This window comes from Vombatus ursinus, unplaced genomic scaffold, assembly GCF_900497805.2.
Source record: "Vombatus ursinus unplaced genomic scaffold, bare-nosed wombat genome assembly UNPS02014807.1, whole genome shotgun sequence".
Classification (NCBI taxonomy): Eukaryota; Metazoa; Chordata; class Mammalia; order Diprotodontia; family Vombatidae; genus Vombatus; species Vombatus ursinus.
In genome coordinates this window covers 52,120,310-52,146,368 of record NW_020954585.1, presented here as the reverse complement: position 1 = coordinate 52,146,368, position 26,059 = coordinate 52,120,310, and the positions used below count along the sequence as shown (strand labels likewise).

Genomic DNA, 26,059 nt, shown 5'->3' with positions numbered 1-26,059 from the left:
ACAGAGAGAGACAGAGAGAGAGAGACAGAGAGATAGAGAGAGACAGAGACAGAGAGATAGAGATAGACAGAAAGAGAGACAGAGAGAAAGAGTTCAGAAGGAGAGAGGGAGGGAGAGATGGACAGGGAGAGAGTGAGGGAGAGGGAAGGAAGGGGAAGAAGGATGGAGAGAGAGAGGAATGGAGAGAGAAAAGAAGATGAAAAAGAAGAAGAAAGAGGAGTAGGAGAGGACAGAGGGACAGGGAGGAGAAGGAAGAGAAAGAAGAGAAGGAGGAGAAAGAGGACAGAGGGAAGGGAAGAGAAGGGAAGGGGATCATTGGGGGTGGGGAGAGTTGTTTCCTGTATGCCATGTGCAACACACAAAGTCTTTGGAATGTCCTCAATGGTCGCAAAATCTGGCCTCTGAAAATGGAGGTAATTTTGATTTGACTATCAAGTAACAGAACTGATTTGCTTATATGATTCATAGCTCTCTCTGAAGAGTTTCCCAAAAAGGGGTGCACAAATACATTCTGAAAAGACAAGGTCACTATTTCCTCACCTTAGGGTGAGGACTTCAAAGGAGTCCCACCACTCATTTGCATAAAAGAATTGTTACGCTTGTTTAAAAAGAAAACAACAATCTTGTTACTTTATTGGTTTTGTTTTGTTTTGTTTTGTTTTTTATTCATCCACTTTCATTAGCTTCATGCTTCCTATGCCCTCAAATAAGTTAATTCACCTCTTCTAGGGCAGTTCTTCTTTTTTGACAAATAACAGCAATGTTCTTTGCCCAGGCTCCCTTACCAAGGAATTCTAAGGAGAAGCAAGATCAGAGCTATTAAGACCCTTGGGGATCACAGAAAGACAGGTATATATTATTTTCTTCTATATTTACATCTAGAGGGGAGTCACCCAGATCCTCAAGGATGGGGCTTGGAGCATAGTCACTGGGAATACATCTTAAGGTCCTAGAGACTGGGGTGTCATGTGTTTCTCTAGACAGTCAATGGGTTCTTCTGGGCATGAGGAGCTTTTAGTAATGCATGGGGCTACCAGTGTTCTCCATCAAGGTGGCATCCTTAACCTGACATATCTAGGTGGCATGGTGGATAATTTGTTAAACCTGGAGTCAGGAAGACCTGAGTTCAAATGCTACATTAGCCACTAACTAGTTGCATGTGCATGGGAAAGTCCCATAAACTCTCTCAGATTCATTTTCTTATCTGTAAAACAAGGAGGTTGTAATTAAAAGCTTAGCATGGTAGACAGAGCGCTGGACTTGGAGTCAGGAAGGCAAAGGAACAAGCATTTATTAAGGACTTACCATTTATTAAAGATGCATGAATTCAAATCTTTTTTGTGGTGGCAAAGAATTGGAAATTGAGCAGATGCCCATCAATTGGGGAATGGTTGAACAACTTATGGTATATGAATGTAATGGAATACTATTGTGCTATTAGAAATGAAGAGGAGGCAGAGTTCAGAAAACCTGGAAAGATTTGTGTGTTCTGATGCTGAGCAAAGTGAACAGAACCAGGAGAACATTGCACACTGTAACAGCAACTTTGTGTGATGATCAACTATGAGAGACTTAGCTCTTCTCAGCAATACAATGATCCAAAACAATTCCAAAAGACTCATAATGGAAAATGCTAACCACATCCAGAGAAAGAGCTATGGAGTCTGAATGCAGACTGATGCGTACTGTTTTTACTTTCTTTGTTTTTTTCCTGTGCTTTTCTCCTTTTGTTCTGTTTCTTCTTTCTCAACATGACTAATGTGGAAATATGTTTAATATGATTGTATATATAACCTATATCAGATTGCTTGTCATCTTGGGGAGGAAGGGAGGGAGTAAAATTTGGAACTTAATATCTTATAAAAATGAATGTTGAAAACTATCTTTACATGTAATTGGAAAAGAATAAAATACTATTTACAGGAAATTTTTTAAAAAAAGAATGCATGTATTCTCACCCTGGAACCTCCTTCAGCTCCTGGGTCTTCCTCACTTGGGAACATCCATTCACCCCTTCAGCCTTCCTCCTCTGGACCATCCATCCACTATGCTAGCCCCGTTCTCCAAGTGGTGCATTCCTCCAAGGGCCTCCATTTTGGGAAGAAGCCCAGGCTGGCCAACCTTCATTCCTTCCTGGGCAAACACTTCTAGTCTTTGTGCCTTAATTTTCCCATCTGTAAAAAGAGTCTTTAGGGTTCTTTCTAGCTCTGAATCTATGACCCTCTCTCACTGCGATGCTTCTTCAGACCCAGTATCAGGAAGGGACATACTTTGAGCCATATCTTCTAGTCCTGAGAATAAGTTAAGCTGAATCATCCCCACTTTCACCCGGCTCCCTTTCTGACTGGTGTCATGAATTTGCAAGATGGCTGTCTAGGGCAAGGACACAGTCTGTGATGTGGCACCAACCAAAGCTAATTGGCCTATATTGGGGATTAAACATGGGGCCTTCACCTCATTAGTGCTATGGCCCAACCAGCTGAGCGGAGAAGATCACAGACCTTTGGCATCTAGCAATGCAGGGAAGGGCCCCAGAGGGGGAAGTCAGCCATGGTCAGTGAGCAGGGTTAGCTTCTTCCAGGGATGGAAGTGCTAATCCTGGCCTTCCTAAGGGGCCTTTGGGTCATATTCCTTGCCTTCATTCTTCTTTGTGAAGAAATGAGACAAGGCATCGCAATATGCCTGCATCTGAAGATGTAGACTCTGACTGCATTAAGAAGATGGTTTGGGTGGTAGCCCACCAAGGAACCATTCCCTCCCTCCCTAGCAATCATTCCCACAATTTTCCCAGAGAGCCGCTCAGCAGGATGGATTTGTCTCCAAATATGAGAAAATGGCACTGTATCTATCTCTCTATGATAGACAGACAGACAGATAGATAGATAGATTAATAGATTAATCTTTTCCTAGGGCAGCTAAGTGGTATGGTGGATAGAGTGCTGGAGTCAGGAAGACTCATCTTCCTGAGTTCAAATTTGGCCTCAGATACTTCCTAGCTATGTGCATTTTACAAAAGACTCAAAAAGCCCGATTTGGTGCCCTTTGCATTTTGGAAAGCAAAATCTCCTGTGCTGGTATTTTGTAAAATGCAAGTTTTAGACTCTGACCTTTAAAAGTCAGCCTGGGTTCAATTCAAGGGAGCACTCTCTAATAGTAAATTCTATGGTTCCCCAACAATCTTAAGGGGAAAAAAACACACAAAAACTCCTTAGCCTGGCTTTCAAAGTCCCCTACAATCTGGTTCTAACTTTCCATTCTAGGCTTACTTCACATTACTCCCTTTGAACACTTTATATTATAGCCAAAATAGACTGCTTACTTCCAGTTACCAGAATAAGATTTCATTTCCCACCTCCATGCATTTGTATAAGCTGTTCCCAATATCTTGAACATCTCCTCAGCTCTGCCTGTCAGCTCAAGCTTACCTCCTCCTGATCCTCCAGTCATCTCTCCCTCCTCACATTGCTTTATTATACTTATCTACACATGTCCGGTCCCACCTCAGCCCCCAGGATGGTGGAAGCTCCTTGAGGAAAAAGACTGCTTTGTTTTTCTCCCCCCCCACCCCCACTCCCCAGCCTCTGTACAAATCCTCTGCAACAGAGAATAAGCAGAAATGTTCACACATACACAGGGAAAATCATGCCTGCTCCAGAATTAAGGCTATCACAGGCAATTATCATGAATGCAGATGAGCAACAGGGCTACAGGCACAAAGCGGGAGCCAGAGGAAATGGTGTTCAAAGACCTTGCTTTGAACACACAGAGAGGTACATTTCAGGAGAAAAAAACAGCTGCAAATCTGTTAATCAAGTCTGGCCCTCTCTAATGAAGGCAGGCAGCCTTGTCCATAACCATCAACAGCACCAATACATGGAGGCAACACCTTGTGGAGGATGGAAGGTTGGCCTTGGAGTCAGAAAGACCTGGGTTCGAATCCTATACCAGCCAGCCATTCACTTGCTGTGTGATCCAAGGCAATTCTGATAGTAATAATAACAGTAATCATCACCATTATCAAATAAGCTTTTATTTATAAAATGCATTATTTATTTTATTATTTATTAATAATAATAATATTATTGTTGTTATTTATAAATAACATATCAAATAGAGCTTTAAGGTTTGCAAAGCACTTTACAAATATTATCTCATTTAATCCTTGTAATGACCCTGGGAAGCAGGTGCCATTATTATCTCCATTTTACAGATGGGGATAATATCAACAGCTTAATAATAATAGCTATAAATAGCATCCATAAAGAGCTTTAATGGTTGCAAAGCACTTTTTTTTTTATTAATGAGGCAATTGGGGTTAAGGGACTTGCCCGGAGTCACACAGTTAGGAAGTATTATGTGTCTGAGGCCGGATTTGAACTCAGATCCTCCTGACTCTAGGACCAGTGCTCTATCCACTGTGCCACCTAACTACCCCCAAAGCACTTTTACAATACTATCTCACTTGATCCTCACAACAACCCTGGGAGGTAGGTGCTATTATTACCCCTATTTTACAGATGAGGAAACTGAGGCAGGCAGTGACTAAATGACTTGCCAGCCAGACAAACAGCTAGAAAGTGTCTGAGGTCAAATATGAACTCAGATCTTCCTGACTCCAGACCCAGTGCTCTCTATCCATTGTGCCCTCTGGGTACCACTTAAGAGATTAAGGCTTTCAATTAATCTCTCTTGGCTTAGTTTCCTCATCTATAAAAGGTATATGTGTGTGTAGTAGTAGTAGTAGTAGTAGTAGTAGTAGTAGTAGTAGTAGTAGACGACTTGATCACCTGATAATTCTTCCAGCTCTAAATCTATGAGCCTATGATCTGATTTGGATCTTAAGATGCCCCCTTTACTTTAGATTCCTTGCTCAGACAAGTCCTTGGAATGGTGCATTTTAGTTGACAAAGGCTCATAAGAGCCTGATAACTCTTGGCAAGCCTCCATCACCAGTAATCTGGGCATCTCTGTGCTTTCTTACCTGATATATGTAAGTCTGTGACCTTTCTCTAGGGTTTATCCCAGCAAGTTTGATCCTAGGAAAGGCTCTCCTGGGTCTCTGTTCCTGGGAGAATGGGGAATCCTAGTGGATTTTATCTCTTGCTTATTATGAGAAAGAAGAAAGGAACCAGGGGTGGGGTCAGGATCTAGTCGGTCAGATTGCTCTTGAAACAGTAGTCAAGGATGACATATGGCTTTGAAATAAGCTCATTAAGTTTTAAGGAGTGTGTTCCTAAGACTCCATATATCTCCACTTCCAAAGGAACTACACCTGAGGAAAAAACACTTGCCTTCACACAGGTATGCATGAAATTTAAGAAGATACCTAGGCAGCTAGGTGGTGTAGTGGACAGAATGTGGAACCTAGAGTCAGAAAAACCCAAGTTCAAATCCTGCCTCAGACACTTACTAGCAGTGTGACCCTGGGCAAGTCACATTAGCTGCCAAGTGCCTCTGTTTCCCCTTATGTAAGATGAGAGAAATAACAATCTCACAGGGTTGTGAGGATCAAACGAGTTAACACATGTAAAGTCCTCTTTGCAAATCTCAAAGTGCTATATAAATGCTAGCTATTATTATGACTATTATTAAGACAAGATGTATATGGGGGCTTGTGTTTCTACGTGAAGTCTTCTTCGTGAATTGACATGTGCAGTACATGTCCTCTTTTAAAGATGGCTTACTGGAATTTGGTAATTCAGCAGAAAGAATAGAGTGGTGTGTGTGTGTGTGTGTGTGTGTGTGTGTGTGTGTGTGTGCATTTGTATTTTTCTAGATATGGTCTATTAGAGATGAGAATGGCCAAGTGGCTAGACTTATGGGCATAGTGGCTATAATGTTGGGCTTAGAGTCAGGAAGATCCGAGTTCAAATCCTGCCTTAGACATTTACTGGCTGGTTCATCTTGAACAGGTCACTTAACCTCTGTCTGCTTCAGTTTCCTCATCAGAAAAATGGAGATAATAATAGCACCTACTTTACAAGGTATTTCTAAGGATCAGATGAGATAATTATATAAATCATTTTGCAAACCTTAAAATGCTATGTAAATCTTGAGGTGTTTTTTTTTGGGGGGGAGGAGTTGCCTTCCTTTGTATCCTCAGCACTTAGAACAGTACCTGACATATTTGTTGTTACTGAGTTGTTTCAGTCACATCCAACTCTCCATGACCCCATTTGGGGTTTTCTTGATAAAGATGCTGGAATGATTTGCCATTTCCTTCTCCAGCTCATTTTGCAGATGAGGAAACTGAGGTAAACAGGGTGACTTGCCTAGCGTCACATAGCTGGTAAGTATCTGAGACCAGATTTGAACTCAAATCCTTCTGACTCCAGGGCTGGCGCTCTTTCCACTTCGCCACCTAGCTGCCCACCTGAAATAGTGGGCGCTTCATAAATGCTACACGACTCTGCATAAGATAGGACACTATCCCCAGAGCTTCCCAGGCAAATCTCCAGGAGACCAGGCCCCTGGGAAAAAAGTGCCATGGGCTCTTCTCTTCACTGTTCCCTCCCCATCTTACCACCCAATTTGCTGACCCTTTGTGACAGTCCCCAACCTCTTTTTTTATCTCTAGGAGATCTAGAGAACCACAGGTAGCAGAGCAAAGAGATGGGAGGATGAATGAAAAGGCTTTCAAGGGCACAGATCCTGGAGGGGGGAGACAAGAGCCCTTGGTAACTTTGGATTGTGGTGATTGCTATTTTCACCGTGAAATAAAGCTGCAGCTGACTGAGGGCCTTCCTTTGCACAGGGGCATGAATGCTGAGTCAGGCTGGCCCGAACACAAGGGGTTAAACTGCTCCGCCTATGCAAATTAGATTTAATTAATCCTTTTCATCAGTTGCAAATATACCTTCTGAACCCTATTAAAAACATGAATATGCAAATGTAGACCTTTTTTAATTCTCATTTTCAAGGACTTGGAGCTGGGGCTTGATTATTCGATTCCCGTTAACAGCCTGTAAACCTGGTGCAAAATTTAATTTCCATATTAAGTTGCAAAAAAAAAAAAGCATCCAGGCTGTTGGTAATTAAGCTAATTATAGTGTTACACTAAAGAGGCTACAAACAGAGAGGACAAGATCATTCATTACATTTAACACAGGCTCCAGGACCAGTGGCCAGGGCCTCTTCGAAAGGACAATAAGGAATAAACAAAACACGGGCCGGATTGGGCAGGAAGCCGGGCTCCCCCTCATGGACATTTGCTCTAAAGCCTGGAGTTAGATCCCTTAGGTTGGGGAAGGAGAATTTGGGTCTGGGTCAATGCTTTAGGAATATAAATCACAGTGATTGTTGGGTTAACTGTTGCCTTGCTAGTTTTTTGTTGTTGTTCAGTCATATCTGACTCTTTGTGACCCTTTGGACCATACTATTATCCATGAGGTTTTCTTGGTGAAAATACTGAAGTGGTTTACCATTTCTTTCTCCAGTGGATTAAGGCAAACAGAGGTTAATTGACTTGCCCTGGGTCACACAACTAGTAAGTGTCTCAGACAGGATTTGAACTCAGGTCTTCCTGAGTCCAGGCTCAGAGCTCTACCCACTGAGCTACCTAGCTGCCTCAGGAAGAGCTGAGTTCAAATCCTGTCTCAGATACTTACTAGTTGTGTGACCCAGGGCAAGTCACTTAACTTCTCTTAATTTTCTCATCTATAAAATTGGGATTAAAATAGTATCTATTTCACAGGGCTGTTGTGAAGCTCAAATGAGATAACACATGTAAGGTGCTATATAAATGTTAGCTGCTATTATTATCATCATTACTATTAGAAGACTGAGGCCCAGAGGAGTTAAGAGGCTTCCCCAGGGTCACACAGCTAATAAATACCTAAGGTTGTGTTTCAACTCAGTGCTTCCTGACTCCAGGCCCAGAGCTCTATCCACTGAGCCACCTAGTTGCCTCTTAGAGGAACAGAGGTTCATCTACTTGCCCAGGGTCACACAGATATTAAGTATTTGAGGCCAGATTTGAACTCAGGTCTTCCTGACTTCAGGCTCTGAGCTCTATCCACTGAACCACCTAGCCGCCTCCTCTAGTTATTATATATTATCATAAAATCACAGATCAAGAATTTAAAAGAGATCTTAGAGACCATGACGTCCAACCTCCCTATATACAGATGAGGAAACTCAGGCACAGAGAGATGATCATGGCTAGGACATCAGGTAGGAATTGAACCCAGATCTTTCTGAGTCCAACTGTAGTGCCTTTATCTACCACCCCCTATCACCGCTCAATCTGTCTCCATCATCATGGACCAGTTGAACTCTGTATTGAAAAGATCGCTGGGTTTGGAGTCAGATGATTACTGCAATGGACAAGTTATACTTTTCTCTCCAAGCCTTACTTTACTTATCTGTAAACTGGGGATAATAATAATAATAAAGTTTTGTGAGCTCCTAGTGAGATAACGTGTTTTGGAAACCTTAAAAACCTAGAGAAGTCATAGATTCAAAGCTGGAAGAGATCTCTGAGGCCAAATACTCCAGCCTCTTCATTTTACTGATAATGAAACTGAAGCCTAGAGAAGTTAAAAAACCTTGTCTGACTCAAGGTCACACAGGTAGCATCAGCAGGTCCATTCTGCCACACTGCCTCCTAATGTTAGCCCGGTCAATGAACAGTGGCTTGAGAATCATAAAATCTAGGTTCAAATTCTGTCTTACATTTACTCCCCGAGTGACCTTAGACAAGTCATGTAACCTGTAAAATTTCACTTATAAAATGAGGGTAGTGAATTAATGGTCTCTGGGGCACCTTCATAGAAGGCCCATAAAAATGGGGGATATCTTGCTTATCCTTCTTTTTGTCGTTGGCTGGGTTTTCCTGAAAGTCATTGTGTTGAGAGAGTACTTGAATAGAGTTGGATAATCACTGTTGAGTGTGTTCTCAGCCTAATGCAGGCAGTGGCAACCTGTGGTATACATTCCAGAATTGGCACAGGGGCTAATTTTCATATAGTTTTAGAACTGACAGAGATTTAGCCCCCTTTCTTCTTTTTTTATTCTATTTTTAAAAAACGAACAAGCACTTATTCACTGCCTTCCACTTACTCTACACTTAAAAGAAAACCAAAAAACAGAACCCTTGTAATAAATGTGCATAGTCATAAAACAAATTCCTACATCAGCCACATCCAAAAGTGAATCTCTCACTCTATGTCTTGAACCCATCATCCCTCTAGCAGGAGATGGGTAGCACAACTCACCAGCCAGTCCTCTGGCACCATGGTTGATCATTGCTTTTATGAGAGATCCTGTCTTTCGAAATTCTTTGATGTGTGTTGTTATTGAGTCATTTCAGTCCTGTCCAATTCTCCATGATCCCATTTGGGTGCCTTTTGGCCAAGACACTAGAGTGGTTTGCCATTTCTTTCTCCAGTTCATTTTACAGATGAGAAAACTGAGGCAAATGGTTAAGTGACCTGCCCAGAGTCATACAGCTAGTAAGTGTGTCTGAGGCTAGACTTGAACTCAGGTCCTCCTGACTCCAGGCCTGGTACTCTATCCACTGTGCCACCTAGCTGCTGCTCCTACAATGTTCTTATTCTTATATAAATTGTTCTCCTGATTCTGACCATGCCCTCTGCCCCATCCATTTTACAGAGGAGGAAATTGAGGCTCAGAAAAGTAAGGTGATTTGTTGTTTAAAGTCATATATCTAGTAAACGTCTACGGCAGAATTCAAATCCAGGTCTTCTTGGCTCCAGGACCAGGGCTCTTTCTGATACAACTCACTGTGATAATCGCCCTCTGCTTCCCCAAAGCTGCTGGCTTCTTGTCACCTAGAACCTAGGAGGTTCAGTGTAGTATAGAGAACAAGGTTCTACAAAGGGAGTGGAAGAGAGAGAGAGCCTATGTGAAGGAGCCTTATACAGCTTCTGGGAAATTCTCCTGGGACATTCTCTTGGCAGGAGTTGTGGGAAACAATTCAATTAACAGGAAGTTGATTGTATTAGCAGGCTTTCCCATTAGAGCATCTAGGGGAGCCCGAGAGTGTGAAAGGGCTGATGAATCTTGGATCAAACATGGTGGTAAGCAGAACATGGCAGCAAAGTCAGTGAGGTGAATATAAGCAGACAGAATCTGGGAGGAGGGGTGGAGCAGGGGTATGTATGGCACCTGCAGTGGTGGGCCCTGGATCTTTCTTCCTTTCTGTTGGCTGTTCCTGTGGCACATAGGGAATGCTGTTGGATGTCTCAGTTGGTCCAGAATTGAGGTTCATGCTACTCCATGGAGTGTGTGTGTGTATGTAAATATGTATTGAATATGTGTGTTTATATATGTATTGAATATGTTTGTATATGTATGCATACATGTATGGAATGTGTGTGTATATATGTCTTGGGTATGTATGTATATGTATGTATATATGCATCAAATATGTATATATTGAGTATGTGTGTATATGTATGTAGTATATGTGTATATACGTACGTGTATATGTACAGAGTATGTGTGTATATATGTACATGTGTATGTATATATATCTTGAGTATGTATATATATCTTATGTATGTATATGTATCTTGAGTATGTGCATATGTGTGTATGTGTATATATATGTATATATATGTGTAATATGTGTGTATATATGTATGTATATATGTTTTGGGTCTCTGTGTATGTATATATGTACTGTGTATGTGTATATATGTATTGAGTATGTGTGTATGTGTAGGTATATAGTATGTGTGTATATATGTACAGTATATGTATGTATTGAGTATGTGTATATATGTATATACTTATATATATATGTATATTGAGTGTGTATATATGTATAAAGAATTGTGTACATGTATGTGTATATGTTTTGGGTACATGTGTACATATGTGTAGGTGTGTGGAGTATTGTGTATATGTATTGAGTATGTGTGTATGTGAATATATGTATTGAGTGTATGTGTATGTGTATACAGAGAGAGAGGCAGAGACAGAGACAGAGAGAGACAGAGAGGTACAGACATAAGTGATAATGACATAGTAGAAAGAGCATCAATGTAATGCAACCAATGTATCTGGCTCTGAATTCTGGCCCAGCCAGTTACTGCCTGTGTGCCCTTGAGCAAATCTCCCCCCTTTTTCTTGGGTCTTGGTTGCCTCTTCTATATAATGAAGAGGTTGGATTAGAGCAGGGGTGCCTAACCTTTCTTGTGTCATAGGCCCATCTGCCAGGCTGGTGAAGCATATGAACCTCTTCTCAGAAGGTCGCTTTAAAATAAATGGGGGAAATGTTAGATTTCAGTTTGAGGTTAATGAAAATAAATATGTAATTGTTCTTCTCATTCAAGTTCATGGTTCCTCTGAAATCTATTTACAGACCCCAAGCTAAGAGCCTGAGGGTGACTAGAACCAGGGGGGGACTAGGTGATCTTTAATATTTTTTTTTTGAGAGAGGAAAAGTGATTCATTTAAAGTTACACAAAGAGTAAGTTCTGAGGCAGGTTATGAACTCAGACCTTCTTGACCCTAGCCCAGCACTTCATCAATTGTACCACCTTGATCCGAACCAGAGAATGCTGACATATATGTGTATATATAGATATACGTACAAGCATATATGCCTGTGTATGTATGCACACATATGGAAATATGTACTTGCATATATGCATACTACAAATTTACAATGTTTAAATCTTATGTATACGATCTTTAATATTTTTTACATATAAAAATGCTTTGAAGTTATAAAATTAACTTTATGCCTATCTGAATTGTACCAGGTGAGCACAATTCCCTAAAGAAAGGGTGCCCAGTGGCAGAGATCAGGTATGAGGAAGCTTGTTCAGTTGTTTTTCAGTCATGTCTGATTCTTTGTGACTCCATTTGGGATTTTCTTGGCAAAGATACTGAGTGGTTTGCCAGTTCCTTCTCCAGCTCATTTTACAGATAAGGAAACTGAGGCAAATGGGGTTAAGTGACTTGCCCAAAGTCACATAGCTAGGTAGTGTCTGAGGCCGGATTTGAACTCAGGGAGATGAATCTTCCTGACTCCAGGCCTGGCACTCTATCCACTGAGCTACCTTTCTGTCTCTAGGCACAGCTACACCAGCTCTATCATGAGGTCAGTTTCCCTTGCTCCTCTCCCCTTTTCATTGGATGGTTTCACAAAAGGGGTTCAAATCAGTGGGAGAAATTGGACTAGTTACATGCATTGACTGTGAGGATCATTGCTCAGCAGGCACATCTCCCTACAGGATACTTTGATAGCTCTTCCCACTCTTCTCAGAAGCCCATTAGTGTATCTCTACTTATTTTTTTGGCCCAGGAGGAGCAGTCATGAGCCTCCCTTGGGCACCATCAGAGGGGTCAACCTGCCCTTTCTCATGGATTCAGGCACAAGTGGCATTGAGCATTGGGAAACTAGAGAGGGTCTCACTTGTTTAGGCAGCATCCTTGAAGAAGGACAGTAGCCTTCTGAAGAGGAGGGGGGTCAACAGTACAGAGTTCAGAACTATGTGTAAGGGTTCTAACAGAAGAGAGGATTCTGAAGCTTTGATGTTGGAGATGAGTCAAGGAGGGAGGCCATTCTCCTGACATCTGGGAGCCATTTTGGTCTAGAAGGAGGTAAGGCTAACAGGAATTCTCACAAAGGTCCTCCTTCCAAACCACTTGGCAGATCATTTGTCCAATCTGTCACCAGATGTTGCTATTTCTGTCATCACATCTCTTGCATCCAACCCCATCTTCCCTACTCATACAGCCATCACCTTTTACCTAGATTGTTACAAAGGACCCTTAATTGGTCACTCTACCTCAAGTTTCTCCCCATTTCAGCCTATTCTCCACGCAGCTGCCAAAGCTATTTCCCTTAAGTGCAAATCTAACCATGTCACTTTCCTACTCAACAACTTCCAATGTTTCCCTGTTGCCTCTAGGATATATATAACCCCCTTTTTCTAGCTTTTAAAGCCTTTTGCACTCTAACCCCAAACTAGCTCTCCAGTCTCATTGTATATTACTTTGCTACAATCCAGTCAAACTGGCCTTCTCTCTGTTCCTCATACACCACACTATCTTCCATTTCCATATCTTCACTCTGGCTCTCCCTCATGCCTGATATGCACTTTCTGCTCACAGAATCCCTCTTTTTCTTTAAGATGAAGTTCAGTCATTACCTTCTGCATGAAATCTTTCTTCAATCCTCCCCTCCCAGTTGCTGATGCCATCCCTCTAAACTACCTCATAATTATTTTGTATTTTAAAATTTTATTCTCTTTATATTTATTTTGCTTATACTTGTATGTACCTATTATCTTCCATTAGATTATAAACCCATTCTGGGCATCATTCTTTGTATTTCTATTCTCAGTACCCAGGACAGTATTTGGCACACAGTAGGCAATTTGATTGACATGTTTGTCTAACTGTGACATATGAAAAGTTCGAGAGACATAATTTCTGAGTAATTAATTATTTTATTAATCATGCTAGCAGATAATAAAAGGGGTCAATGGCACTCCCAAATGCCAAAGACCTCTCATGGAACCCACTCAACCCTTACATGCCCTTGGAAAAGGTTCCTGAGGGTGACAATTGACTCTGATTGGTTAACAATGAGAAAAATGAATATTATGAGAAGTAGACCTATTCTAATGAGGGGCTGGGGGATGTGTCTCTGATCACTATGGCTCCCAGACCACCCCCAGCCTCGGGCAATCTTCAGGAAGGTTTTCTAGTTGAGTGTGGTAACAATTCCATGATTTCATCTCATCATCTGCCCTGCCCTTCAGAGAACTAACCTTTGACCAAATCTGCAAATGAGGAAGGGAAAAAATCCTGGATCTTCCCAATATTAACAGTTGGTTATTTAATAATCATCTCTCTTACTTACTCAATGCAAGACTAAAATACCAGAAAAAATAGGATAAACTCAGGATCAAAAAAGGACTGGAAATAGCCAAAAGAGCCCAGAATTTATGCAATTGGGGTTAAGGGAAGGATCAATTGGCCCTTGTGGCCTTCTCAGGTTTGGAAATACCTGTTACCCCATGATCTGTGCTTGGTCATAGGAGTAAAAATTTAGAGTTGGAAGGGACTTAGGTCTTCATTCTCATTTGACAGAGGAAGAAACTGAGGTTCAGAGAGAAGTGACTTTCCCAAGATCATGAAGGGAGTACATGTTAGAGTTGGATTTCCATCTGAGGTTCTCTAGCTCCAAACCCAGAATGTTTTTTCACTGCAGCAGTTACTGATCATCTGGCTTGACTACATAAAGGTCGTGACGTCAGGACATGAATGATTGAATGCTTAGAATGATTCCTGGCTCTGGCCAGCCCTCTAAGAGAGGGGAAGGAAGAAAAGCCAGTCCAAAAAAGAAAGTTTGGAGCCACTCCCAAATCAATAAATGGCAATTTTTCAAGGAAAGGAATCTAAGCTATCTATAGCCACATGGGGAAATGCTCCAAATCATTAATAATCAGAGAAATGCAGATTAAGGCAATTCTGAGGTCTTATTTCACACCCATCCTATTGGCAAAGTTGACAAAAAAGGAAAATGACAAATATGGGAGAGACTTCAGGAAGATGGGTGCACTGATGCGCTATTGATGGAGCTGGGAATTTGGTCATTTTGGAAAAAATTTGAAACAATATGCCAGATGTCACCAAACTGTGCATACCTTTTATATCAGCAATGCACCTACTATATATATATATAAAATATAATATATTACATAATATAATAATAATACATAATATATAATACTACACCTATACCCCCTAAGATCAAAGAAAGAGGGAGAAGATGAATATGAACAAAAATACAGCAGCTTACTTTGTATAATAAAGAAATAGAAACTAACTAGAAACTAGGAACCACTAAGTTTCTATTTCTTTGCTACAACAAATTGAACTGCTATATTTTTGCAAAACTGATTGCAAAGTGTTTGCAAACAACCAGGGAGTAACTGAACAAATTTTGGTACACACACACACACACACACACACACACACACAATGGAATATTATTGTGCTGTAAGAAAACTTGCAAAGCTTTAATCATTCAATTAATCCATCAATTAATATTTGTTAAGTAACTACTATGTGCCAGACACTGTACTAAGTGCCTGAATACAAAAAGAGGTAAAAGACAGTCCCTGCCCTCAAGAATCTTAAATCAAAGAAGACAATGTGTAAACAAATATGTACAAAGCAAGCTATTTGCAAGATGAATAGGAAAGAATTTACCAGGGGAAGGCACTGGAATTGAGAGGTTGGGGGAAGGCCATGTCACCGGATTGAAGAATACACGTGAAAGAGTAAAGTACCATAAGACTGAAAAGGTGACAGGGGACTAGATTATGAAGGGCTTTGAATGCCAAACAGAGCATTTTGTATTTGCTTCTGGAGGCAATAGGGAGCCACTGGAATTTATTGAGTAGGAGGGTGACTTGTGGGGGCCTGTGCTTTAGGTAAATCACTTTAGTGGTTGAATGAAGGATGGATTGGAATGAGGAGAGACTTTAAGCAGTTAGACCCAGCAAGGAGGCTTGTATGAACTGATGCAGAGGGAAATGATCAGAGCTAGGAGTCTAATTTATACAACAGCAACATTGCAAAGAACAATAATTGTGAGAAACTTAAGAACTGTGAGGATGGTGATGAAGCATGCTTACCTACCTCCTGACAGAGAGAGGTAGTGGTTTCAGGGTGAGCCTAGTGGTCAGAGCTATGTTTTATTTTTGTTTTTTCCACTGGGGAGAGGAGGTGAAAGGGATAAAAAAAAATGCTTGACATATGAAAAAAATATTTAATTACTTTATTTTATTTATTAATTTTTTTTTTTGGCTAGGCAATGTGGTTAAGTGACTTGCCCAGGGTCACACAGCTAGTAAGTGTTATGTGTCTGAGGCCGGATTTGGACTCAGGTCTTCCTGAATCCAGGGCCTGCCCCAAAACTATTTAAGTACAAAAAGAATGTTTAGAGAGTATTGGACCGGGGAGCTCTGAGTTAGGTTGTAAGAGCCTGCTCCAACAAATATCCACCAGCATGGAGGGGAAACAGTAGACCAGCAGCGGGCCCTGAATGCTAAGAAAGGAAGGACCTTTCTAGGCAGTTAGTTCTGCCAGGGGCACTGTGGGATAATCACACATAACCCCCAGAGCAAAAAAAGGGACAGATGGAACTTGGGGAGATACTGTATGTAGGGTCACAGGATTCAGAGCTAGCAGGGACTTAAGAGATCATTGAATTCAATCCCTTCCTTCTATAGATGAGGACAGAAGCCCAGAAAGGAAAGATGAAAAGTAAGGAATACATCTGACTAACATTTTTGTAACACTTTACGGTTTGCAAAGAGTTTGACATATGTTAGCTCATTTGATCCTGGGACAAAGCCCAGGGAGAAGAGGGCACTGTAGAAAATGTTGCCTCTGATAGATTCCCATCTATTTCTTCCTTCCCTTCTCTTAGAAGGCTGGCCAGAGCCAGGGATCATTCTAAGCACTCAATCATCTATCCCATTCCCAGGGGGTAGTCCTGAGGCAGATGTTGCAGGAGGAGAGCTAGCTGAGTGGAGCCTAATTGCCCCAGCCCATCTACTAGAACAGGCATGATCCAGGAACTCATTAAAAATTTTTTTTTTTGACAACTGCATTTCAATGTAATTGATTTCCTTTGTATTCCTATGCATTTTATGTTATGCATTTAAAAGCATCATTCTGAGAGGGATTCATAGGCTTCATCAGGCTGCCCAAGGGGTCCAGACACATTCAAAAAAGGTCAAGAACCCCTGATCTGGAGTGTTTAGGAAAAATAATACAGCAGTACCAACATACATTGGTAGACTCTAAGCTTTTTGAGGGTAGGGATTTTTCCTATTTGTATCTTCATTGCCTAGCTCAATGCCTGGCACATAGTAGGTGCTTAACAATATTTTCTGATTGGTTGAAACAGGTAGTGGGAATTAGTGTTGAACTGGTAAAGGGCAAGATCACTATAGGAGATGGGGATTGGGGGGAAAGAGAGAGAGAGAGAGAGAGAGAGAGAGAGAGAGAGAGAGAGAGAGATGTTAGCTTCCTACTTTGTGTAAGTATTTTTGCTAACTGGCAGCTAAACTCATTGATATTTATGAAGGAGAATAGGTGCTGTCAGTGTCCTCCCTATTTCAGGACCCAGAGAATGCTAGATGAAGACTGAACATAAGCTTATATGTAAAGACACACATATGTCTCATATGTGTGAATTATATTTACATATGTATTTAAATCAATATGTAGAGATATATATCTTATACAGGTGAAAAAGGGAGAAGAAATTTTGTATGTATATGTATATACACATATATAAAATACACATATGTGTATGTCTTATACGGGTGAAAGGAGAGTCAACTTTATATTATATATTATATGTGATATATACTGTATTATATATTGTTATATATTATAACATGTCATTAATAATGTAATATTTAATTATATTATATATAATACACACACACACATATATATACATGTATACATATATACATATACATAATATCTAAGCAAGGTTTACCTCTGCTTCACCCACCTCTCTCAGACTGTAACATTAGTAACTTGTTTTCTCCATCAAGGCTGTCCCCTGAAGTTCATTATAAATGGCCAGCTGTATAATTATGTTGGGAGGCTGAGAGGATGTCCTGTGATTTTCCCTGGGACTCTTCACCCCCTTAAGGGTAGTCCTCCTGTGAGTGGGACAGAGATCCATGTTTCAAGGAGGATTGAACTGACATGTGTCTCATGATTTCTGAGAGACCCAGACAAAGCACCATCTGTGTGAAAGTAGGGGATAGGATGGAGATGGATGGCCATCTAGCTCAGCAGTCCTGTGAAATTTCAACTCCTACATTTATAGAGTCCAGTGCTACAGAGCCATAGAAGAGGGCTGAGATCTTCTGTGAGGCCTCCTGGTTGCACCTCATTCCTAACACTCCATCTCTAGTCTCCTTGACTTGCATAGGATGTTTTTTCTCTTCAACTCCTCCCCACCCTTCAAAGCTCAGCTCAGGTACCACCCAGGGCAAGGAGGTGGTACAGTGGGAAGATCACTGGGTCTCAGGGAGAAGAGTTCAAATTCTACCTCAGACACTTACTAGCTGAGTGAGCACAGGCTAGTCATTTAACTTCTGCCTGCCTCAGTTTCCTCAACTATAAAATGAGGATAATAATGGCACCTGTTGTGAGAATCAAATGAGATCATCTTGTAAAGTGCTGAGCACTGTGCCTAGCATATACTAGGCATCTTCTAAATGCTTGTTCCTTTTTCTTTTTCCCTTCCCATAAGAGACATTTCCTGATTCCTCAGGTCATTAGTGCTCCTCCTGCCTCGGAAATTACTTTGTATTTATTCAGTATATCTACATGTCCTTTTGTCCTGAAATAATTTAAGTTCCCTAAGAGCAGGAATTATCTTGTTTTTCACTCTTGGATATTGCCAATGCACAGCACAATGCCTTACACATAGTAGGTATTTAATAAATGTTTGTTTTTATTGTTGAATCTAATCCATCTCCTTTGTCAGATAAAAATAATCTGAGACCCAGAAAGAAGAGGTGAATCTCCCTTATCCAAGGTCACACAGAGAGTTGGTGGTGGGAATTTAATTCAATTTAATAAATCTTAAATGCCTACTATGTGCAAGGTACGTCCCTGGGCTCTGGGGATTGAAAGATGGGAAACAGCAGTGCCTGACCTCAAGGAGCTTACATTCTACAGGGGTGGGGAGGAGAAAGTTAGGACAGTTTCCGAGTCTCATCTATCCCTGTCTCACCACTTGTGCCACAAACTTCTGTTCTGCAGAGGCAATTATCTCTGTAGCCTTCCTTTTATAAAGGAAACTAGATGTGGCAGAGAGTAGAGCACTGGACCTGGCCTCAGAAACTCCAGAGTTCAAGTCTGACCTCAGACACACATTAGCTGTGTGAACATGGGCAAGTCGCTTTACCTCTGTCTTGCCTCAGTTTCCTCATCTGTTAAATGGGGAGAATAATAACTCTACCTCCCAGAATTGTTGTGAAAATGAAATGAGATATATTTGGAAAGTACTAGATAAATGCCAGCTGTTATTATTACCCTAGATCAGGCCCTTATCATTTCTCACCCAGACTATTGCAATAGGGTATTTCCTATTTGGTCTCCTTGCTTCCAATACTTCCCCTCTCCAATTCCTCCTCCACACAAGTGTCAGATTGGTGTTCCAAAGGCACAGGTTTGACCAGGTCACTCCTCAACCGAAAAATACCCCCAGCTTCTTTTCCTTGTCTCTTGGATTAAAGCCAAAATCCTCAGTCTGGCCTTTAAGGCTCTTCACAATCTAGTTTCCACTTCCATGGCTCTAGAGTCAGTGGACCTTGAGTAAAGACCTGCCTCTGCCACTTTCTATAGCTGTGGGCCTCAGTTTCCTCCTCTGTAAAATGAGAGGAGTGGACTGGATTGCTTCTGAGGCCCCTTCCAGCCTTAGATCTGGGAGTTTCTCTTTCTAGTCATTTCAATATTCCTCTCCCTTTCATTCAGTTAATCTCTCAGGTGAGCTGTTCTCTGTGCACAGTGCTCCATCTCCTGCCTTGATGTCATTGTATAGGTCGTCCTATGCCTGGGATGCCTTCCCTGCTTGCCTCCTTAGGAACTATAGTCACAGCCTGATTTGACCTCCCCCTACCTGATATTTATTTCTCTTTTTCTCTCTCTGCCTCTCCTTCTGCTCCTCACCACCTCTTTCCCTCTGCACCTCTTTCAAAACTACTTTTCCTAACTTTGCATAAAAGGAATGCTCAGGAATTTTGACTTAGGCACATGAGCTTTGCTGGGATGGCATCACAATTTCTGATTGGCTCCAATTGATCTCTGTGATTGAGGGGCTATGTTGAAAACGATTGCCCACTGACAGTCAAGAAGCTATGGAAATAGCTCCCCCCCCTCTTTTTTGGGGAGGAGGTCCTTCTCTTTTAAGACTTTTCTAGTGCTTTCCCTACCTTGGGATTCCAACAAAATAAGGCAAAGAAATTCTCTTCCTCCCAGTGACAATGGTGCCACAAGCACATGGCTAGGTGAGACTCAGTCCTTGGTCACTTGTTTTTTTCTTCCTTTGTTGTTTTCTTACTTGAGAGCAGACCAGCCACTTGAGATCCAAAGAAAAGGATGAGTTTGAGCCTGCCTTGGCAGCTATTTCATGGATTGAGAGGTCCTGAGTTTAAGATTCAGACATCAACCAATCAGAGGGAGGAGAGATTCTCAGAGAAGGGACTACCAAGGGATCTTCTTTAGTTGATTAATCAAAGGAAATCTATTTGAGTCATGCTTTGGCTGGCCAGGAGATCTGGACCTTATGAGTTAGACAGCCCAAATGAATGGGAAATGCCTGTTGAGAAGTCCTGCAAGAGACCTTTACCTGGCAGGGAGAGGATAAGAATGTAAATGGCCATTGGATGTATTTTATCTTTTTTGCGTCTGTGCATATTTGTGAGTCATTTGTGTTTTGCAGTTTCTATGGTGGAAGAAATAAATAGCTGTTCTACACCTGATGCCTATTTCACATATTGGATATCTTTTCTAGAAGAAACTCTTCCTCCCCTCCCACTTAATAGTATTTTGTTTTTTTCAATTACATATAAAGATGGTTTTCAGCATTCACCTCAATAAAATTTTCAGTTCCAATTTTTTTCCCTCCCTCTCCTTCCCCCTCCCCAAGACAGCATGCAATCTAATATAGGCTATACATATATAATCATATTAAACATATTTCCACATCAGTCATGTTGTGAAAGAAGAGTCAGAAGAAAAGGGAAAAACCAAGAGAAAGAAAAAAAGAGAGAGAAAATAGCATGCTTTGATATGCATTAAGGCTCCATAGCTCCTTCTCCTGAGGTGGATAGCATTTTCCATGATGAGTCTTTTGGAATTGTCTTAGAATCTGATCATTGTATTGCTGAGAAAAACTGTCTATCAAAGTTGGTACCAACCAACTTTGCAACCATTGCACAATGTTGCTGTTACTGTGTACAATGTTCTCCTGGTTTAGAAGAAACCCTTGTTACATTTTATCAAGACCCCTAGACATAAACCATGCTAGCCTTGTTTTAGAGATTTTACTGGAGTTTACTTATTCCAGCAAAGACAGAAAAGAAAAAGCCTGCCCCCTTCTGCACATACCCCCTCCCCCCCCCCCCCCCCACTTCGGGATCAGGCTCCTTTAGGATAAATCTAGATCCATGTGAGCCCAGAATAGAGACATTGTGGGAGGGCACCCTCTGGGCCACCCAATGATAACATTTGTAAATACCTTGTATTTACTTATTGTGAAGCCAACTGTACGACAGGATTATCTTAAGTAAATGGCAGTAATAAAGTTGAGTCAGAAATTCTCTTATCGCATTATCTATGCATGGATTGTATAGATTGTATCCACCCCCCCACCCCCCCACCCCAATTAGAACATAAGCTTCTTTGAGAGATGCCTGTTGTTTTTACATCACAGTCATTTCTTGATATACCTTCTCTTTTGGTCTCCATTCCACTAATAACCCCACAAATATACACACCATCAGTGAGGTGAATGACAGTGGATAGGGATCATAAGAGAAGGGCACACATTCCCAAGATCCTCTCTTGTTCAGCCTGCAATGAATTCATTCCAGGACAAAAGAGAAGCTAAGAAGGCAAGGTCATTATTTTCTACCACCCAACTAGAATTTCTGGCTTTATTATACATATCTGTCAGCAGCAAAAGCCCCTTGCTTTGGGACTGTATTTTGGCTGGTAAGAAACTCACTATCTCCCCACATCCTAATTCCTCCTATCCATCATTCCTTACAGCGCAATAATATTGCATTACATTCATCGACCACATCTGTTCAGCAATTTCCCAACAGATTGACTCCTACTTTGTTTCTGGTTCTTTACTTCCAGAAAAAAAAGTTCTGTTGGGGAGGTGAAGGTGGGGAGGGGGAGTGGAATCTTCCTACAAAAATGTTCCCCTTTCAGTTAGCTGCAACAGAAGAAGAATCACTTTGAAGTGATGGTAAGAGTAGATGAAAGGGTTTGTAGAATTTCCTTTGCTTAAAGTAAGAGACAGAGAGAGAGAGAGAGAGCTAGAACTGAGTCTTATACTTCATTTGTCTCTCATGGTGTTGGTCAGAATAAGCTGAGAATTTATTCAAGTAAAACCACTGTAAATACTGACATTTCAGCACTGTAGGGCTAAGGGAACAACACAGGGGAGGGGAGGCCCTGCAGCTGGATTGTCCAGGAGGCTGTGTTGGGGTCAGAGGCTGGAAGCAAAGAAAGAGTGATGGAGGCCATGGCTTCGGTGACCTGGCAATTGGCTCTCCATTTCCTGAGAAACCCTGGAGCTCACTAGAGTCTAATTAAGCCCAAACTGCTGTTATAAACGGTTAATTATGGTTTACTGCAATAATCCTTTAAAATCAGTGATTAGCATGCTTAAGAACTATTTGGTATTTGGCATATTCTAATGAGTTAGCAGGTTAAGAAGTGATTTGTAGGCACAGAAGTCTCCCACTCCACCTCGGGGCTGTACTAACAAATCACATCTTATATAAGCATCCTTGTGATCTCTAACCCCAACAGCTGACAGAGTTGGGATAAGAATGTCTCTCTCCGGATCCTTCCTTCTTTCTGTCATACAGGGTGATCACTGCCTCATATGAATCCCTTCAAATGTCAACCAGGAAGGAATTTGAGCTCACCTACAGAACTGTAACTAGGACAGGGTGACCTGGGCATTGACCCCGGCTGCTGAATTTAGAGGGTGCTGACATCACTTGCAGTCTTTCAGCAGCACAAAACAAAACAAAACAAAAAAAAAACCTTAGCCCTAGTTAGTAGGAATGATTAGTTAAAATAAGAAGCTGCCAGATTTGAGGCTGAAGTGAGCTTCTCCCCCAACTCATCTTGTAGTAGCCTTCCAAGATGCAGGCTCCCATTGGTATCTCTGTCTCTCTCACATTGGATGGTGACCTGACCCTCTCTCTCCGTGCAACAGAGGGTACCCTTTGCACAATTTGTCCTGAATCTGGTTTGTGGCCCAAAAAAATTCCTAGTTACAGTTCAGTTCAAGAGCCTAGGCTCAGGCTCAAGACCTGCTATAAAGCACACAAGAGATCTTATATCAGCCCTACAAAGCCCAGGAATAAGCATAGCCACAGATCTGCCACTGCTCCCACCTGGCACTGACATTTAAATCAAGTCACTGTTATTCCAACGAGACCAGCTCTGTCTCTTCCTCCTTACCCTCACCTCTCTCCTCCCCTTCTCTAAATTATTTTATTTCAATTCTACCTGGCAGTCAGCATGAAGAGGATTTGACAAACTATAACCGTAGGTTTATTAAATCAACCCAGGAGAGAGATGTTATCTGGAGACCTTTTATCAGCCCTTCTAGCTTCAACATGCCTGTCAGGCTGGTTGGTTTCCCACCGCCCCCCATTCCTCTTTTCAAGAAAGAAAAATTCTGATAATCAGAGCAAGACAGGCTGTCACTTCAGAGGATGCCAATCAAAACTGTTCTGTTGGGTAACAGAGGGATCAGAGCTGAGACTGATGGCAAATAGTACTAAAGACTGGAATGTGATTCTGGAAGCCGTGGCTGGGGAGGACAGAGCTGGGGTGCCAGATTGACATTTAAAGGGATTCCTATGAGCTACTGATGCCCCTGCAAGGCAGGAAGAAGGAGGATTCTTAGGGACAAAGAGATTAGCTCACCCCCTCCCATCTAGCCCTTCCTCATCCTGGATCTGGAAGGAAAGCTAGGCAAGGCCTAGGTCAGTTGGCATCAGATCAGAGTACCCAGTACTGTGCCAAATGAAAGTGAATAGCTCCTACCCTCTCTAGGCTTCACCTTTAGGATAATTCAATTCTATAAAATTTTGTTAAATGCCTACGTGGCTACAAAGCTATCACTAAGGGTTGGGGGATATAGAGTGAATAAACAAATAAACAAATAAATAAAAGTTTTTTTTTAATAAAGTAAAAATGAAGCATTCTCTGCCCTTGAGAAGATATAACTCATGCATTGAGAAGTAAACATGCAAAGATTTGAAGAGGGAGAAAGCAGTAAGTCAATAAGCATTTATTAAGCATCTATTAGGAGCCAGGCACTCTGCTAAGTGCTAGGAAGTCAAAGAGCAGCAAAAAACAACAAAAACAGGAAAATCCCTCAGTCCCTCCTCTGGAGAAGCCCATAGCCTAATAAGGGAGAAGACACATAAATAACTATGTATAATAAACAAAAGCTATACAGGATAGATTGAGGATAATCAATAAAAGGAAGGCACCAGCATTAAGAGGAACTGGGAAAAACTTCTTATAGAAGGTAGAATTTTAGCTGGGGCTTGAAGCAGATCAGGGAACCTAGGGGGCAGGGCTGAGGAAGGAAAGAATTCCAGAGATGAGAGAAAGCCAGTGAAAATGACTGGAGCCTAGAAATGGAATGTCTTGTTCCAGGAGGCCAGCATCGGTTCATCGATCATAGAACATGTAGAGGGGAGTAAAGTCTAAGAAGACTGGAAAGATAGGAAGAAGTCAGATCATGAAGGGCTTTGAACACCAAACAGGGGATATGTCAGAAGTAGAGAACAAAGTCAAGGCATGACCTTCCTGGAACTGGGCTGACTCTATGAGGTCATCTCACCATTGAGTTTAGAGTCTGGCTTCTCCCATTAGGATAGATCCTCAGACCTGGGAAGGGATCAGAGCCAAACTCTAGGATGTGAAACCTCTGTGCAATTTCGACAAGACCTCAGGGGGTTAAACGACCACATTAAACTATGTGAAGCCTCCACTAACGGGAACCAAATTGATTGTAATAATCAGTTATATGAATTCCCTCCCACCCCCCTTCCCCGGTACTCCACTTTGAGGGTAAAGGGTCAGATCTTAGGAAAATATGTTACCTGAGATTTACTTTTTTCCAGGGCACTGTCCTGGAGTCAAGTAGCATTCAGCCTGGTCTCCTACAGATACCTGCTGTGTCTCATTGCCCTGTTTAGTGAGTGTCCTGTAGCTTGTAATGCTGATCCTTTGGCCTTGCTAGATGTTTAACTGTCTAACGATGGTTCAATTATAGAAGGGTTTTTTTTTTTGAGGAAGGAATGTCCAGAACTGTCATTTCATCTGAGTAGGGGAACTCCTAATATAGACACTTCCTCCCCAGCTGCAGATCTGTTATATATGTTATTTACATCATCAGTTCTCAAACACTTTGGTCTCAGGGTCCTTTTACGCTCAATGAAATTATTGAGGCCCCCAAAGAGCTTTTGTTTATGGACATTTTAGCTCTCAATATTTAGAAATTAAAATGGATAAAATTTTAAAACGTTTAATACTTCATTAATAACAATAAGGCCATTATTTATCATAAATAACATATTTTTATGAAAAAGAACTCTATTTTCCAAAACAAAAACAAATTTAGTGAGAAGAGTAGCATTGTTTTACATATTTTATTGTAAACCAAATGTCTGGCTTAATAGAGAGAGAGCTGGATTCTCCTCTCTCCTTCTGTATTCAGTCTATTGTGATAGGTTGTTTTGGTTGAAGTATATGAAGAAAATCTGGCCTCACACAGACATGTTGTTGGAAAAGGAAGGAATATTTTAAGATGCAAATAGTATCTTGGTCTTATTATAAAAATAGTTTTGACCTTGTAAACCCCCTAAAAGGATCTTAGGGACCTCAAGGGTCCTCAGATCACTCTTTGAGAACTGCTGATTTACATTTATAAAGAGCTGAGGTGCAGGACAGAGCCATGATACTGAGACATGTAGTAGTCTGTCCACATGTGGTCAGATAACTAGATTTGAATCCAGTGGATAGCAATTCTCATTCCCTCAGACTCCCCATTACTTTGTATTTATAACGCAAATTTTAAAAATTTACTTAGGTGTTTCTGTATTATCTTTCCCCAGCTGAAGGGAAGCTCTTTGAGAACAGTTAATTCTTTTCATCTTTTGTCTTTGTTGCCCTAAACTTGGCACATAAAGTAGGCCCTCCCTTAATAAATGCTTCTTAAGTTGAATGTCTGAATCCAAGACCAGTCCTCTATGCACTG

At 41.3% G+C, this 26,059-nt stretch overlaps 1 long non-coding RNA gene across 1 annotated transcript in view; it reads right to left on the bottom strand.

The window, feature by feature from the left end:
- LOC114052023 overlaps nt 1–25,029 on the bottom strand; it is a 27,439-nt gene extending 2,410 nt beyond the window's left edge. Inside the window, exon 1 of the long non-coding RNA XR_003570209.1 lies at nt 24,903–25,029. This is a non-coding gene — a long non-coding RNA (uncharacterized LOC114052023). The remainder of the gene's footprint in view (nt 1–24,902) is intronic.
- Nucleotides 25,030–26,059: the final 1,030 nt, after the last annotated feature.